Source organism: Odocoileus virginianus, chromosome 5 (genome assembly GCF_023699985.2).
Source record: "Odocoileus virginianus isolate 20LAN1187 ecotype Illinois chromosome 5, Ovbor_1.2, whole genome shotgun sequence".
In the NCBI taxonomy this organism is placed as follows: domain Eukaryota; kingdom Metazoa; phylum Chordata; class Mammalia; order Artiodactyla; family Cervidae; genus Odocoileus; species Odocoileus virginianus.
Window position 1 is genome coordinate 12714429 of NC_069678.1, and position 14772 is coordinate 12729200.

At 42.8% G+C, this 14772-nt stretch overlaps 1 non-coding gene across 1 annotated transcript; it reads right to left on the minus strand.

The window, feature by feature from the left end:
* Positions 1 to 1063: 1063 nt before the first annotated feature.
* LOC139035380 (small nucleolar RNA U13) lies at positions 1064 to 1168 on the minus strand. The gene has a single exon (XR_011488042.1). It is a non-coding gene; the product is annotated as a small nucleolar RNA U13 (small nucleolar RNA).
* Between the last annotated feature and the right edge of the window lie 13604 nt (positions 1169 to 14772).

Consider the following 14772-nt stretch of genomic DNA (forward strand, 5'->3'; position numbering starts at 1 on the left):
CTGAGGACATTAGTAGGTTTGTGGGGTGATGGTTCTCTCCAGCTCCAGACCACTTCTTTCTCCCTGCCAGCTCCTTCCCGGCCCCCAAGCAGCCCCACAGCCCTTCCTTCTGCTCCAGACACTGCTGGAGAGCACCTCCAACTCTGGCTCTGGGGCCAACTCACGTCTGTGTCTGCTGGCCAGGCAACACCTCATCCACCACGGCTTCTGTGCCGCAGCCCCACAGCTGCTGTCCGCGGCTGTCCCACACTGCTCGAGACTCCTACTCAGGCCCCCTTCCCCACGGCAGCAGTTGGTTTCAACCCTTGGAGGACTGAATTTATAGAAAGACTGTGCAGCCACCCCCACCCTGGCCACATCCTTCCTAATATCTGACAAATGCTCTGTGCACACCCCCGTATCACCCTCCCACTCTCCATCCTGTCACTACGTTTGTCCCTTTTCCATCCAAGGCTAACGGGTGCATTGCCCCTTCCCCTGGCCAGGCCAAGACGCCCTCCACTGCCTTCCCCACTTTACTGCTCCCTCAGTGTTAATCTCCCTTCCTCCACCCCACAAGTGTGCTAGGTGTTCTCTGTACCAAAGAAAAAAAAGCAATGATTCTTCCCACAACGCCACACTTTCAGTCTACCCCCTCCACCCTCGCTAACTCTGTCCTGCTAACTACTGAACACGAGGTAGGCTTCATTCTGGCTGTCCCCCAGCACCCCCAGCATCACCCTCACCCTCTTTAATCCCCTGCAGTCTGGCTCCCCCCACAACTCTCTGCTTACATGACTCTTCACGATTTTTCTTTTTTTTAATTTTTTTTTCTTCCTTCACAATTTTTCATAAGCCTCTCACTGGCCTTGGTCTCTATGTAGTCTTCACACCTTGGCCATGATACTCTCCTCACAGCTCACTTACTCTTTTAAAATGTGTATTGGTGTATAGTTGATTTACAATGCTGTGTTAGTTTATGCTGTAAGCAAAGTGAGTCAGTTACACATAAATATACATCCACGCTTTCTTAGATTCCTCATAACTCTCTTCCACAGTGGCTTTTTCTTTTTTTTTTTTTTAGCGTCAGACAGGTAATGTGCCGATGTCGTAACAAGGCTTGGAGGGAGGCGCATGTCACGCAGTAGCGTGAACACCCAGCCATCATGCTCATGAACGACAAAAGGATCTGCAATGGCTTTTCTTTAGAAGATGTTTTAAAAATTTTCAGTTGTGGTAAAAAGAACATGGTAATATAAAATTTACCCTCTTAACCGTTCAGTTTTGGCTTCCCTGGTGGCTCCGTGGTAAAGAATTTGCTTACATTGCAGGGATGCGGGTTCCATCCCCTGGAGAAGGAAATGGCAGCCCATTCCAGTATTCTCGCCTGGAGAATCCCATGGACAGAGGAGCCTGGCGGGCTACAGTCCATGGGGTCGCAGAATCAGACATGACTTAGCAACTAAACAGCAACAAACCATACAGTTTGAGCATACAGTTCAGTGTGTGAACGATATTCCCATCGTTGTATAACAGATCTCTAGAACTTTTTCATCTCGTGAAACTAGAAGCTGATGCTCACTGAACATTTCCTCCTCCTCTCAACCCCTCGCAGCCACCATTATGCTTTCTGTCTATGAGTCTGACTACCTTAGGTGTCTCGTCTTTGATCTTGTGTGACTGGCTTATTTCACTCACCATACTGGCCTCCAGGTTCATCCATTTTGTTGTGTATGATAGGATTTTCTTCCTTTTTTGAGGCTGATTAATATTCCATTGTATGAATAGACCGCAATTTGTTTGCTTATCTGTTGATGGACACTTGGGTAGTTTTTACTTCTTCACTATTGAGAATAATGCCACAATCAGCATCAGTTCAGTTCAGTACAGTTCAATCACTCAGTCGTGTCTGACTCTTTGTGACCCCATGAACCGCAGCATGCCAGGCCTCCCTCTCCATCACCAACTCCCGGAGTCCACCCAAACCCATGTCCATTGAGTCGGTGATGCCATCCAACCATCTCATCCTCTGTCATCCTCTTCTCCTCCTGTCCTCAATCTTTCTCAGCATCAGGGTCTTTTCAAATGAGTCAGCTCTTCTCATTAGGTGGCCAAAGTACTGGAGTTTCAGCTTCAACATCAGTCCCTCCAATGAACACCCAGGACTAATTTCCTTTAGGATGGACTGGTTGGATCTCCTTGCAGTCCAAGGGACTCTCAAGAGTCTTCTCCAACACCAGAGTTCAAAAGCATCAATTCTTCAGCACTCAGCCTTCTTTATAGTCCAACTCTCACATCCATACATGACCACTGGTAAAACCATAGCCTTGACCAGACGGACCTTTGCTGGCAAAGTAATGTCTCTGCTTTTTAATATGCTGTCTAGGTTAGTCATAACTTTCCTTCCAAGGAGCAAGCGTCTTTTAATTTCATGGCTGCAATCACCATCTGCAGTGATTTTGGACCCCAGAAAAGTATAAAGTCAGCCACTGTTTCCACTGTTTCCCCATCTATTTCCCATGAAGTGATGGGACCAGATGCCATGATCTTAGTTTTCTGAATGTTGAGCTTTAAGCCAACTTTTTCACTCTCCTCTTCTTTTTCACTTTCATCAAGAGGCTTTTTAGTTCCTCTTCACTTTCTGCCATAAGGGTGGTGTCATCTGCATATCTGAGGTTATTGATATTTCTCCTGGCAAACTTGATTCCAGCTTGTGCTTCCTCCAACCCAGCGTTTCTCATGATGGACTCTGCATCTAAGTTAAATAAGCAGGGTGACAATATACAGCCTTGACATACTCCTTTCCCTATTTGGAACCAGTCTGTTGTTCCACGTACAGTTCTAACTGTTGCTTCCTGACCTGCATATAGGTTTATTAAGAGGCAGTTCAGGTGGTCTGGTATTCCCATCTCTTTTAGCATTTTCCACAGTTTATTGTGATCCACACAGTCAAAGGCTTTGGCATAGTCAATAAAGCAGAAATAGATGTTTTTCTGGAACTCTCTTGCTTTTTCTTTTCTTTTTTTTTTTTCTCTCTTGCTTTTTCAATGATCCAGCAGATGGCAGTTTGATCTCTGGTTCCTCTGCCTTTTCTAAAACCAGCTTGAACATCTGGAAGTTCACGGTTCACGTATTGCTGAAGCCGGCTTGGATCATGGGTGTGCAGATATCACAAGATCCTGTCTGCTACGGATCCTTTATTGGAGGTGTTTGGTTTCCAATTTTGTTTCTTCTCCCTTGTTGGCTCCTCTCCTTCCTCTCATTAGCCAGGGCACTTTTGTCCTGAGGTCCGGCTTTCCCTGTTCTGAGCATCCTTTCCAGGCTGTCTCCCATGGCTCCTGCATGACCTCTAGGTCAAGGGCAGTGGGCCAGTGGAAAGGGCACAGGGCCAGGACTGAGCTCCTGCCTGTGATCTGCTGACGATAGACTTGGACAGTCCTTCCTGTCTGCACCTCAATTTCTTCACTTCTCAGAGGGAAGGGATACACAGGAAACTTCCTGCTTTAAGTGTTATGGATCCCTCTCTGTCAAATATACAGCTCCAGAGCCTAGCCTTCTCCTGTGCCTTGGCCAGGACAAGGATAAGACTGCTGGACATCTTTAATCAGGTGACCCAGGGGCTCCCAGAACCCCATGTTTCTCTTTCCCTCCTCTACCTCCTGCCAACATCACTCTGGATACTCTTTCCGCAGGACAAGGATAAGACTGCTGGACATCTTTAACCAGGTGACCCAGGGGCTCCCAGAACCCCATGTTTCTCTTTCCCTCCTCTACCTCCTGCCAACATCACTCTGGATACTCTTTCCGCATCTCCCTCTCAGGCACAATTTAGAGGCTATCTCCTCCTTCTCTTCCCAGTCTGCTCCAGTTCTGGCTGATTAGTTTTTCCCTAAGATTTCCCCAGCATTCACTGTCTGTATTGTTCAGAGGTACTTAGACCCAAGCATACGAATGTAAAATACCGTTTTTCACAAAGATGGTGCTGAAGGTGAAAAAGGAGGCCCCTGCCCCTCTGAAAGTCGAAGCCAGAACAAAGTCTTCGAAGGCCAAGAATGCAGTGTTGAAAGGCATTCAGAGCTACCGAAAAAAAGACAGTCTGACGTTACCTACTATTCCACCACCCAGAATACTGTGGCTCAGGAGGCGGCCCAAATATCCTTGGAGAAACAAGCTTGACCACTATGTTATCAACAAGTTCCCCGTCACCACTGCATCAGCCAGGAAGAAGACAGAAAACAACAACACTCTGGGGTTCACTGTGGATGTCAAGACCAGCAAGCACCAGAGTAAACAGACTGTGAAAAAGCTCTATGGCCAAGGTCAACACTCTGATCAGCCCTGTTGAAGAAAAGAAGGCATATGTTCAACTGGCTCCTGACTACGATGCTGTCTTTGGATGTTGCCAATAGAACTGGGATCATCTAAACTGAATCCAGCTGGCTACTTCTAAATATAAAAGTTTCCATAAAGAATGTAAAACACAGAATAGGATGGCACATGTAGTTACTCCTGCTGGACTCTCAACACCCTGGGGACAGGTATATCTGCATCCCATTTCCACAGCCTACAGTGTGAAGCACGATGCACTCGTGAGGGGAGGCTCTTGGAAAATGCTTACCATTTATGACAGCAAAACCTCGGTCAGTCTCATCCTACCTGATCTCTCTGCAGTCTTTGACATCAGTGACAGTTCCTTCTTGTAACACCTACTCTTCGGTCCCTGGCTGCAACGCTTTTGCTTGCCTTCCTACCTCTCTGGCCATGGTTTTCAGCATCCTCCAAGCTCTTCTCTTTTTTTGTTTCCCTTGAAAAGTCCCTGTGGATATCTTCCATGCCTACTGCTTCCACTCTCACTTCTCAACCAAGGATGCACATTCATTCACTCAGCAAACGAGCACTCAGTACTTTCTGTAGTTCAGAATCAGGCCTAGGGACTTCCCTGATGGTCCAGTGGTTAGAACTCTGGGCTCCCATTATAGGGGGTGTGGATTTGATTCTTGGTCAGGGGAACTAAGATCCCACATGCCAGGTATTACAACCAAAATTTGTTTCTTTTCACTTAAAAAAATAAAATAAAAGGATCTGACCTCAACATCTGGGGAGAAACATGAGTCAGACCTGCTTCTTACCATCGAAGGGCTTACAATCCAGCAAAAGGGATAGATGGAAACAATCAGAGCTCAGGGTGGGGTGGGGGAGAACTGGGATGCGGCACAGAGTATTGTGAGCTCAGGCTTTCTGTACCCTTCACCCCAACCACCACCCGGATACACCACAGACATCTCTAATGCAATGTGCCCACAACTGAATTTATCAACCCTTTCAAACCTGCTTCCCCTTCTTTGTTCCCCATGCTGGTTTACCACACTGCAATGCAGAAGCCTGGGATCTCTTTTCTCTCATGTCCTCCACATTTAGTAATCACCAATCTCATCCCCTCTTCCTCCTCCCTCTCCTTGGAATTCCTCAGTCCCTCTCCATTCCCACTGGCCCAGACCCCTTACTATGACAGCCAGAGCTGATCCCTGACCAGTCTCTGCCACCTTCTCCTACTCCCATCCTGCGTTCCACTCTCCAGTCAAAGGGCGCTTAAGAGAGAAGGAAAGAGAGGAAGGAAGGAAGAGTGGGAGGAAGAAAGAAAGAAAAGGGAGGAAGGAAAAAATAAAACCTGCCTAAAACCCTAAATGGGTTTTCATTAAATGCAGATTTAGAAAGATGGAAACCCCTTGGTATGGCATGGCTTGTCTCCAGCTCCCCCACCCACGCCTAGACACTGCGTGTAGATCGTGAGCTTCTCTACACAGCTTTGTGGAAAGCTTTACTGAGTGCCTAGCACTACTCCAGGCCTTGATGACACAGAGATGAAAAGACATTTTGCCTAGAGGGACCAACAGTCAGGTTCCTTTGGGCATGTTTTGACTCCCACCTAGAACAGCATCCCTCTGTGAATTGTCCTCTAACTTCCCATGCAGAGTTAGTGACTGATGCTTACCTCCGTATAACCATTTTCATACAGTGCTGTTTCTTCATTGTGTTTCTGTGTACCTGGCATGTGGTAAGCACTCTCTCAGTGCTGAAATCCATTCCTTTGTTTAACAAATATTTACTGAGCAACCAATTCCAGAAAAATAAACGACCCAATCAAGAAATGGGCCTTTAAAAAAAAAAAAGGAAAAAAAAAAAAAAAAAGAAATGGGCCAAAGAACCAAACAAACATTTCTCCAAAGAAGACATACAGATGGCTAACAAACACATGAAAAAATGCTCAACATCACTCACTATCAGAGAAATACAAATCAAAACCACAATGAGGTAACATCTCACACCAATCAGAATGGCTGCTATCAAAAAGTCTACAAGCAATAAATGCTGGAGAGGGTGTGGAGAAAAAGGAACGCTCTTACAATGTTGGTGGGAATGCAAATTAGTACAGCCACTATGGAGAAGAGTGTGGAGATTCCTCAAAAAACTGGAAATAGAACTGCCATATGACCCAGCAACCCCACTGCTGGGCATACACACCGAGGAAACCAGAATTGAAAGAGACACATGCACCCCAATGTTCATTGCAGCACTGTTTACAATAGCCAGGACATGGAAGCAACCTAGATGTCCATCGGCAGATGAATGGATAAGAAAGCTGTGATACATTTACACAATGGAATATTACTCAGCCATTAAAAAGAATGCATTTGTGATACAGGATGTTCGGGGCTGGTGCACTGGGATGACCCAGAGGGATGGGATGGGGAAGGAGTTGGAAGCGGGGGTTCAGGATGGGGAACACATGTACACCTATGGCCGATTCAAGTCAATGTATGGCAAAACCAATACAATGTTGTAAAATAATATAAATAAATAATTTAAATAAATAAAAATAAAATAAAAAAAGAATGCATTTGAATCAGTTCTAATGAGGTGGATGAAACTGGAGCCTATTATACAGAGTGAAGTAAGTCAGAAAGAAAAACACCAATACAGTATACTAACAAATATATATGGAATTTAGAGAGATGGTGATGATGACCCTATATGCGAGATAGCAAAAGAGACACAGATGTAAAGAATAGTCTTTTGGCTTCTGTGGAAGAAGGCGAGGGTGGGATGATTTGAGAGGGTAGCATTGAAACGTGCATATTATCGTATGTGAAGCGGATCGCCAGTCCAGATTCAATGCATGAGACAGGGTGCTCAGGGCTGGTGCACTGGGATGACCCTGGGAGATGGGATGGGGAGGGAGGCGGGAGTGGAGTTCTGGATGGGGGACACATGTGCTCCCATGGCTGATTCATGTTGATATTTGGCAAGAACCACTACAATATTGTAAAGTAATTAGTCTCCAATTAAAATAAATACATTAATAAAAAAATATTCACTGAGCACCTACTGTGTCACAGGCACTGTTACATACTGTGGGCAAGTCAATGAACAAAACAGACACAGTTCTTGCCATCACAGAGTCTACATTCTAGTGCAGAAGAGAGATAAATAAAATAGAGTACTATATAAGCAACTTTTTGACTATGCAGCTTGCAGAATCTTCCCCAATTGGGCTACGGCAGTGAAAGCCCAGAATCCTAACCACTAACTTCAGATAGGTTACTTTAAATAGTGCTGTGCTATGGAGGGACAAAAACTTGAATTGGAGAAGGAAGGTTGAGAGTGGGAGGAGTGTTTACAAGTTTAAATTGGAAATTCAGAGTAGGTCTCATTTATAAGACAGTGTTCGAATGATGAAACAATGAAGTAAGTGAAAGTAGAAGCTATGTGAATGCCTGAAGAAAGACAGCCAATGCAAAGGCCCTGAGGCAGGAATGAGAATAGTAGGTGAAATGAGAAAGATGCTGTCTGTGCATGGGGAAAGATTATGGGACCCTGTCGGTCATTGTAAAGACTTTGACCTTTACCTGGAATCAATTGGGGAGTCATTGAAGGATTATGAGCAGATGAGGGACATGATCTGACTTAAAGTTTAAAAGTATCACTCTGGCTGCTTTATTGTGGTTAGTACATAGCAGAAGCAAGGGTGGGAGCAAAGAAACCAGTGATGAAGCTCCTGGAATAATCCAGGTGAGAGAAGATAGTGGCTGAGATTAGGGTGGTAGTATTGAGGTGGTGGGAAGTACTCAAGCTCTGGATGTTTTAAAATTTTATTTTACTGAAGTATAGTTCATTGACAAGGTTGTGTTAATTTCTACTGTACAGCAAAGTGATTCAGATACATACATATACATATACATATACATGGGCTACTGAGGTGGCTCAGTGGTAAAGAATCTGCCTGCCAATGCAGGAGTTTGATCTCTAGGTTGGGAAGATCCTCTGGAAGAGGAAATGTCAACACACTTCAGTATTCTTGCCTGGAAAATCCCATGGACAGAGGAGCGTGGTGGGCTACAGTCCATGGGGTCACAGGTCAGACTTGACTGAGCACGCATATATACATTCTTTTTCACATCCTTTTCCATTATGGTTTATCATAGGATATTGAATATATATTCTATGTTACCTGTGCTATACAGTAGGATCTTGTTTATCTGTCCTATATACGATAATCTGATCTACTAACCCCAAACTCTCAATCCACCCCTCCCCCACCCACCTCGTCAAACCGCAAGTCTGTCTTCTACATCTGTGAGTCTGTTTCTGTTCTGTAGATAAATTCATTTGAAATATATTTTACATTCCATATTTGTGATATTATGTGATATTTGTCTTTCTCTGTCTGCCTTTCCTCATTCAATGTGATAATCTCTAGTTGCATCCATGGGGCTGCAAATGGCATTATTTTTTATGGCTGAGTAGTATTCCATTGCATATATGTACCACATCTTCTTTTACCATTCATTTGTTGATGGGCATTTAGGTTGGCTAATTATAAGCAGTGCAATGAACATTGAGGGTGCATGTATCTTTTTGAATTATAGTTTGCTCTGGATGTATGCCCAGAGGTGGAATTGCAGGATCCTACATCATGAGAAATGCTGGGCTGGAAGAAGCACAAGCTGGAATCAAGATTGCCAGGAGAAATATCAATAACTTCAGATATGCAGATGACATCACCCTTATGGCAGAAAGTGAAGAGGAACTAAAAAGCCTCTTGATGAAAGTGAAAGAGGAGAGTGAAAAAGTTGGCTTAAAGCTCAACATTCAGAAAACTAAGATCATGGCATCTGGTCCCATCACTTCGTGGGAAACAGATGGGGAAACGGCGGAAACAGCGTCAGATTTTATTTTTGGGGGGTCCAAAATCACTGCAGATGGTGATTGCAGCCATGAAATTAAAAGACGCTTGCTCCTTGGAAGGAAAGTTATGACCAACCTAGATAGCATATTAAAAAGCAGAGACATTACTTTGCCAACAAAGGTCCATCTAGTCAAGGCTATGGTTTGTCCAGTGGTCATGTATGGATGTGAGAGTTGGACTATATATAAAGAAGGCTGAGTGCTAAAGAATTGATGCTTTTGAACTGTGGTGTTGGAGAAGACTCTTGAGAGTCCCTTGGACTGCAAGGGGATCCAGCCAGTCCATCCTAAAGGAGATCAATCCTGAGTGTTCATTGGAGGGACTGATGCTGAAGCTGAAACTCCAGTACTTTGGCCACCTCATGTGAAGAGTTGACTCATTGGAAAAGACCCTGATGCTGGGAGGGATTGGGGGCAGGAGGAGAAGGGGACGACAGAGGATGAGATGGTTGGATGGCATCACCGACTCGGTGGACATGAGTTTGAGTAAACTCCAGGAGTTGGTGATGGACAGCACTCCTGGCGTGCTGCGATTCATGGGGTTGCAAAGAGTCGGACACGACTGAGCGACTGAACTGAACTGATGGCAACTTTATTTTTAGTTTTTTGAGGAACCTCCATACTGTTTCCCATAGTGACTGCACCAATTTACAGTCCCACCAGCAGTGTAGCGGGGCTCCTTTTCCCCAGATCCTCTCCAGCATTTGTTATTTGTGGACTTTTAAATGATGGCCATTCTGAGTAATATGAGGTGGTACCTATTGTAGTTTAGATTTGCATTTCTCTAGTAATTAGTGATGTTGAGCATCTTTTCATGTGCCTGTTGGCCATTTGTATGTCTTCTTTGGAGAAATATTTATTTAAGCATTCTACCCCCTTTCTGGTTGAGTTATTTGTTGTTGTTTTTTTATATTGAGTTGTTTGAGCTGTTTGTATACTTTGGAAATGAAGCCCTTGTGGGCTTCATAATTTGCAAATATTTCCTCCCAGGCCACAGGTTTAGATATATTTTTAAGATAAAGCCAATGGTATTTGATGATGGATCATGCGTGAAATATGAGAAAAAAAGAACAGTTAAGGATGGCTCTAGGAACTATATTCAATATCTTGTAACAACCTACAATAGAAAATAATTTGAAAAAGAATATACATATATATATATACATGTATTTCTGAATCACTTTTCTGTACACCTGAAACTAAGACAATATTATAAATTAACTCTACTTCAAAAAAACTGGTTAAGGATTTATTTAAAAATTTTTAAATAAGTAAAATAAAATTTTTTTAAAAAGGATGGCTCCAGGATTTTTGGTCTGAGTGAATGGAAGGATGAATTTGCCAATGAACTGAGATGAAGACAGCAAGTGGGTCAGATTTCAGAGAAGAACAAGAGTTCCAGTTTTGACATATTAATATATATGTAATTAATTATCCCATATTTAATAATAATAATCTGTATTTTGAAATACTATAAATAATTCCATAATTTATATATACATACTTTATCATGGCTGAGAAATATTCCATTTTATATATGTACCACATCTGTTTTCTTAAAAATTAAGTTTGAGCGCTCTTCCCTCCTCACCGCCAAAAATTAAAAAAAAAAAAAAATTAAGTTTGGAATACAGTCCTCCCTTATATAGCCTTTTAGAAGTTACATCATACTTCTATACCCTTAATCTCATGACTAGATTGTTCCATCATGTTGCTTTTTTTCATTCAGTTCAATTCAGTCACTCAGTCGTGTCCGACTCTTTGCGACCCCATGGATTGCAGCATGCCAGGCTTCCCTGTCCATCACCAACTCCTGGAGCTTGCTCAAACTCATGTCCATCGAGTCAGTGATGCCATCCAACCATCTCAGCCTCTTCTCCTCCTGCCTTCGTTGTCCCTCTCTCCTCCTGCCTTCAATCTTTCCAGCATCAGGGAATTTTCCAGTGAGTTAGGTCTTCTCATCGGGTGGCCAAAGTATTGGAGCTTCAGATTCAGCATCAGCTCTTCCAATGAATATTCAGGGCTGATTTCCTTTATGATTGACTGGTTTGATCTCCTTGCAGTCCAAGGGACTCTCAAGAGTCTTCTCCAACACCACAGTTCAAAAGCATCAATTCTTTGGTGCTCAGCTTCTTTATGGTCCAACTCTCACATCCATACATGACTACTGGAAAAACCATAGCTTTGATTAGATGGACCTTTGTTGGCAAAGTAATGTCTTTGCTTTTTAATATGCTGTCTAGGTTGTTCATAGCTTTTTTTCCAAGGAGCAAATGTCTTTTAATTCATGTCACCATCTGCAGTGATTTTGGAGCTCAAGAAAATAAAATTTGTCACTGTTTCCATTGTTACCCCATTTATTTGCCATGAAGTGATGGGACTGGAGGCCATGATCTTAGTTTTTTGAATGTTGAGTTTCATAGCCAGCTTTTTCACTCTCCTCTTTCACTTTCATCAAGAGGCTCTTTAGTTCTTCTTCACGTTCTGCTATAAGGGTGATGTCATCTGCATATCTGAGGTTATTGATATTTCTCCTGGCAATCTTGATTCCAGCTTGTGCTTCATCCAACCCAGCATTTCGCATGGTGTACTCTGCATATAAGTTAAACAGGGCAGCAGTATATAGCCTTGACATACTCCTTTCCCCATTTGGAACCGGTCTGTTGTTCAATGTCCAATTCTAACTGTTGCTTCTTGACCTGCATACAGATTTCTCAGGAGACAGGTCAGGTGGTCTGGTATTCCCACCTCGTAAAGAATTTTCCATAGTTTGTTGTGATCAACACAGTCAAAGGCTTTGGCATAGTCAATAAAGCAGAAGTAGATGCTTTCCTGGAATTCTCTTGCTTTTTTTATGATCCAGTGGATATTTGCAATTTGATCTCTGGTTCCTCTGCCTTTTCTAAGTCCAGCTTGAACATCTGGAAGTTCACGGTTCACGTACTATTGAAGCCTGGCTTGGAGAATTTTGAGCATTACTTTGCTAGTGTGTGAGATGAGTGCAATTGTGCAGTAGTTTCAACATTCTTTGGCATTGCCTTTCCTTGGGATTGGAATGAAAACTGACCTTTTTCAGTCTTGTGGTCACTGCTGAGATTTCCAAATTTGCTGGCATATTTTTTATTACTCTTTTTTTAATTAATAGGAGGATAATTGCTTTACAATGTTGTGCTCATTCCTGTCATACAACAATGCGAATCAGTCATAAGTATGTATGTATCCCCTCCCTCATGAACCTCCCTCCCTCCCCATCCCATTCCACCCCTCATCATCACAGCATGCCAGGTTGGGCTTCCTGTGCTATATAACTGCTTTCTACTAGCTATCTATTTTATACATGACAGTGTATATATATATACGTGTGTGTGTGTGTGTGTGTGTGAATGCTACTTTCTCAGTTTTACCTTCCCTCTCCTTCCCCCACTGTGTCCACAGGTCCGTTCTCTATGTTTGCATCTCCATTCCTTCCCTGAACATACATTCATCAGTGCTATTTTTCTAGATTCCATACATATGTGTTAATACACAACATTTGTTTTTCCCTTTCTGACTTACTTCACTCTGTTCAACAGTCTTAGGTTCGTCCACCTCACTGTAACTGACTCAAATTTGTTCCTTTTTATGGCTGAGTAATATTCTCTTCTATTTTACACACACACACACACACACACACACAGGCACATTTTCTTTATCCATTCATCTGTTGATGAACACCTAGGCTGCTTCCATGTCCTGGATACTGTAAGTGATGCTTCAATGAACATTGGAGTACATGTTTTTTGAATTGTGGTTTTCTTAGGGTTTATGCCCAGTAGTGGGATTGCTGGGTCATATGGTAGTTTAGTTTTTAAGGGAATCTCCATACTGTTCATCATAGTGGCTGTATCAGTTTACATTCCCACCAACAGTGCAATAGGGTTCCCTTTCCTCTACCTCTTCTCTGGCATTTATTGTTTGTATACCCCATCTTCTTCAGCCATTATCTGTTGATGGACATTTAGGTTGTATCCATGTCTTGATTATTATCAATTGTGCTGCTATGAACACTGGTGTTGATGCTGCAGTCTTTATTTAATATTTTTAACCTTTAAAAAAATGAAATGTAGTTAATTGACAATGGTGTGTTGTTTCAGGAGTACAGCAAAATGATTAAGCTATATATATATAAATATTCTTTTTCAGATTCTTTTTCACCATAGGGCATTACTTTGTATTTCATTATAGGGTATTGAATATGGTTCCCTGTGCTATCCAGTACATCCTTGCTGTTTATTCATTTTACATACCCCCACCATGCTGAAGTCCTGATACAGAATTTCTTCCCAGAGAAACCTCAGTGTGGCTCCAAAGGCAACACTTTTGCCTGACTGGGTGAGGCCCATCCACATTATCAAGGTAATCATTACTTGAAGTCAACTGATTGTGGACGTCAATCACACTTACAAAACACCTTCACAGCAACATCTATTAGTGAGTAACTAAGTATTATAGTCCCGGGCTTCCCTGATAGCTCAGGGAAGAATCCGCCCGCAATGCAGGAGACCTAGGTTCAATCTCTGGTTTGGGAAGATCCCCTGGAGAAGGGAAAGGTACCCACTCCAATATTCTTGCCTGGAGAATTCCATGGACCAGTTCATGAGGTGGCAAAGAGCTGGACATGATTGAGGAACATTCACTTTCACTTTCATAGTGCTAGCCAGACAGACATAAGACTAACTTCCACATTAAGTTTGAAATGCCCATTAGATATTTTGTGGCAGTTGTCAATACAAATCTGGTGTTCAGGAGGGATCTTTCCTAGAACTATCAAATTCTTTGTGCCTGCGTGCTAAGTCATTTTAGTCAGGCCTGACTCTGCAATCCTAAGGATTGTAGCCTACTAGGCTCCTCTGTCCATGGGATTCTCCGGGCAAGAATACTGAGGTGTGTTGCCATGCCCTCCTCCAGAGGATCTTCCCAACCCAGGGATTGAACCCAGGTCTCCCACATTGCAGGCATAATCTTTACCCTCTGAGTCACCAGGGAAGCCCATTGGCAGGTGGGTTCTTTACCACTAGTGCCACCTAATAAAGTATAAAGTACGTACAACATAAAATTTACTACTGCCGACATTTAGCCATTCACAATGTTGTATAATCATCACCACTATCTAGGTCCAGAACACTTTCATCACTCCAAACAGAAACTCTGTATTAATTAAACAGTCACTCCCATTCCTCTTCCCTCCAGTTCCTGGGAACCACTAACTCGGTTACCTGCTTTCTGTCTATACACATTTGTGTATTCTGCATATCTCATCTAAATAGAATTGCAAAATATGTGACTGTTGTGTCTGCTTTATTTCATTTAGCATAATGGTTTCAAAATTCTCATCCACATTGTAGTATGTATCCATATTTTATTTTAAATAACTTATATCCCATTGTACAGATGGACAAGGAACCCTTGTTTCTACTTTGGGGCTATTGGAATAGTGCTGCTGTGAACATTTGTGTACAAGTTTTTGTTTGAACATCTGTTTTCAACTCTTTCAGATACTTATTCGGA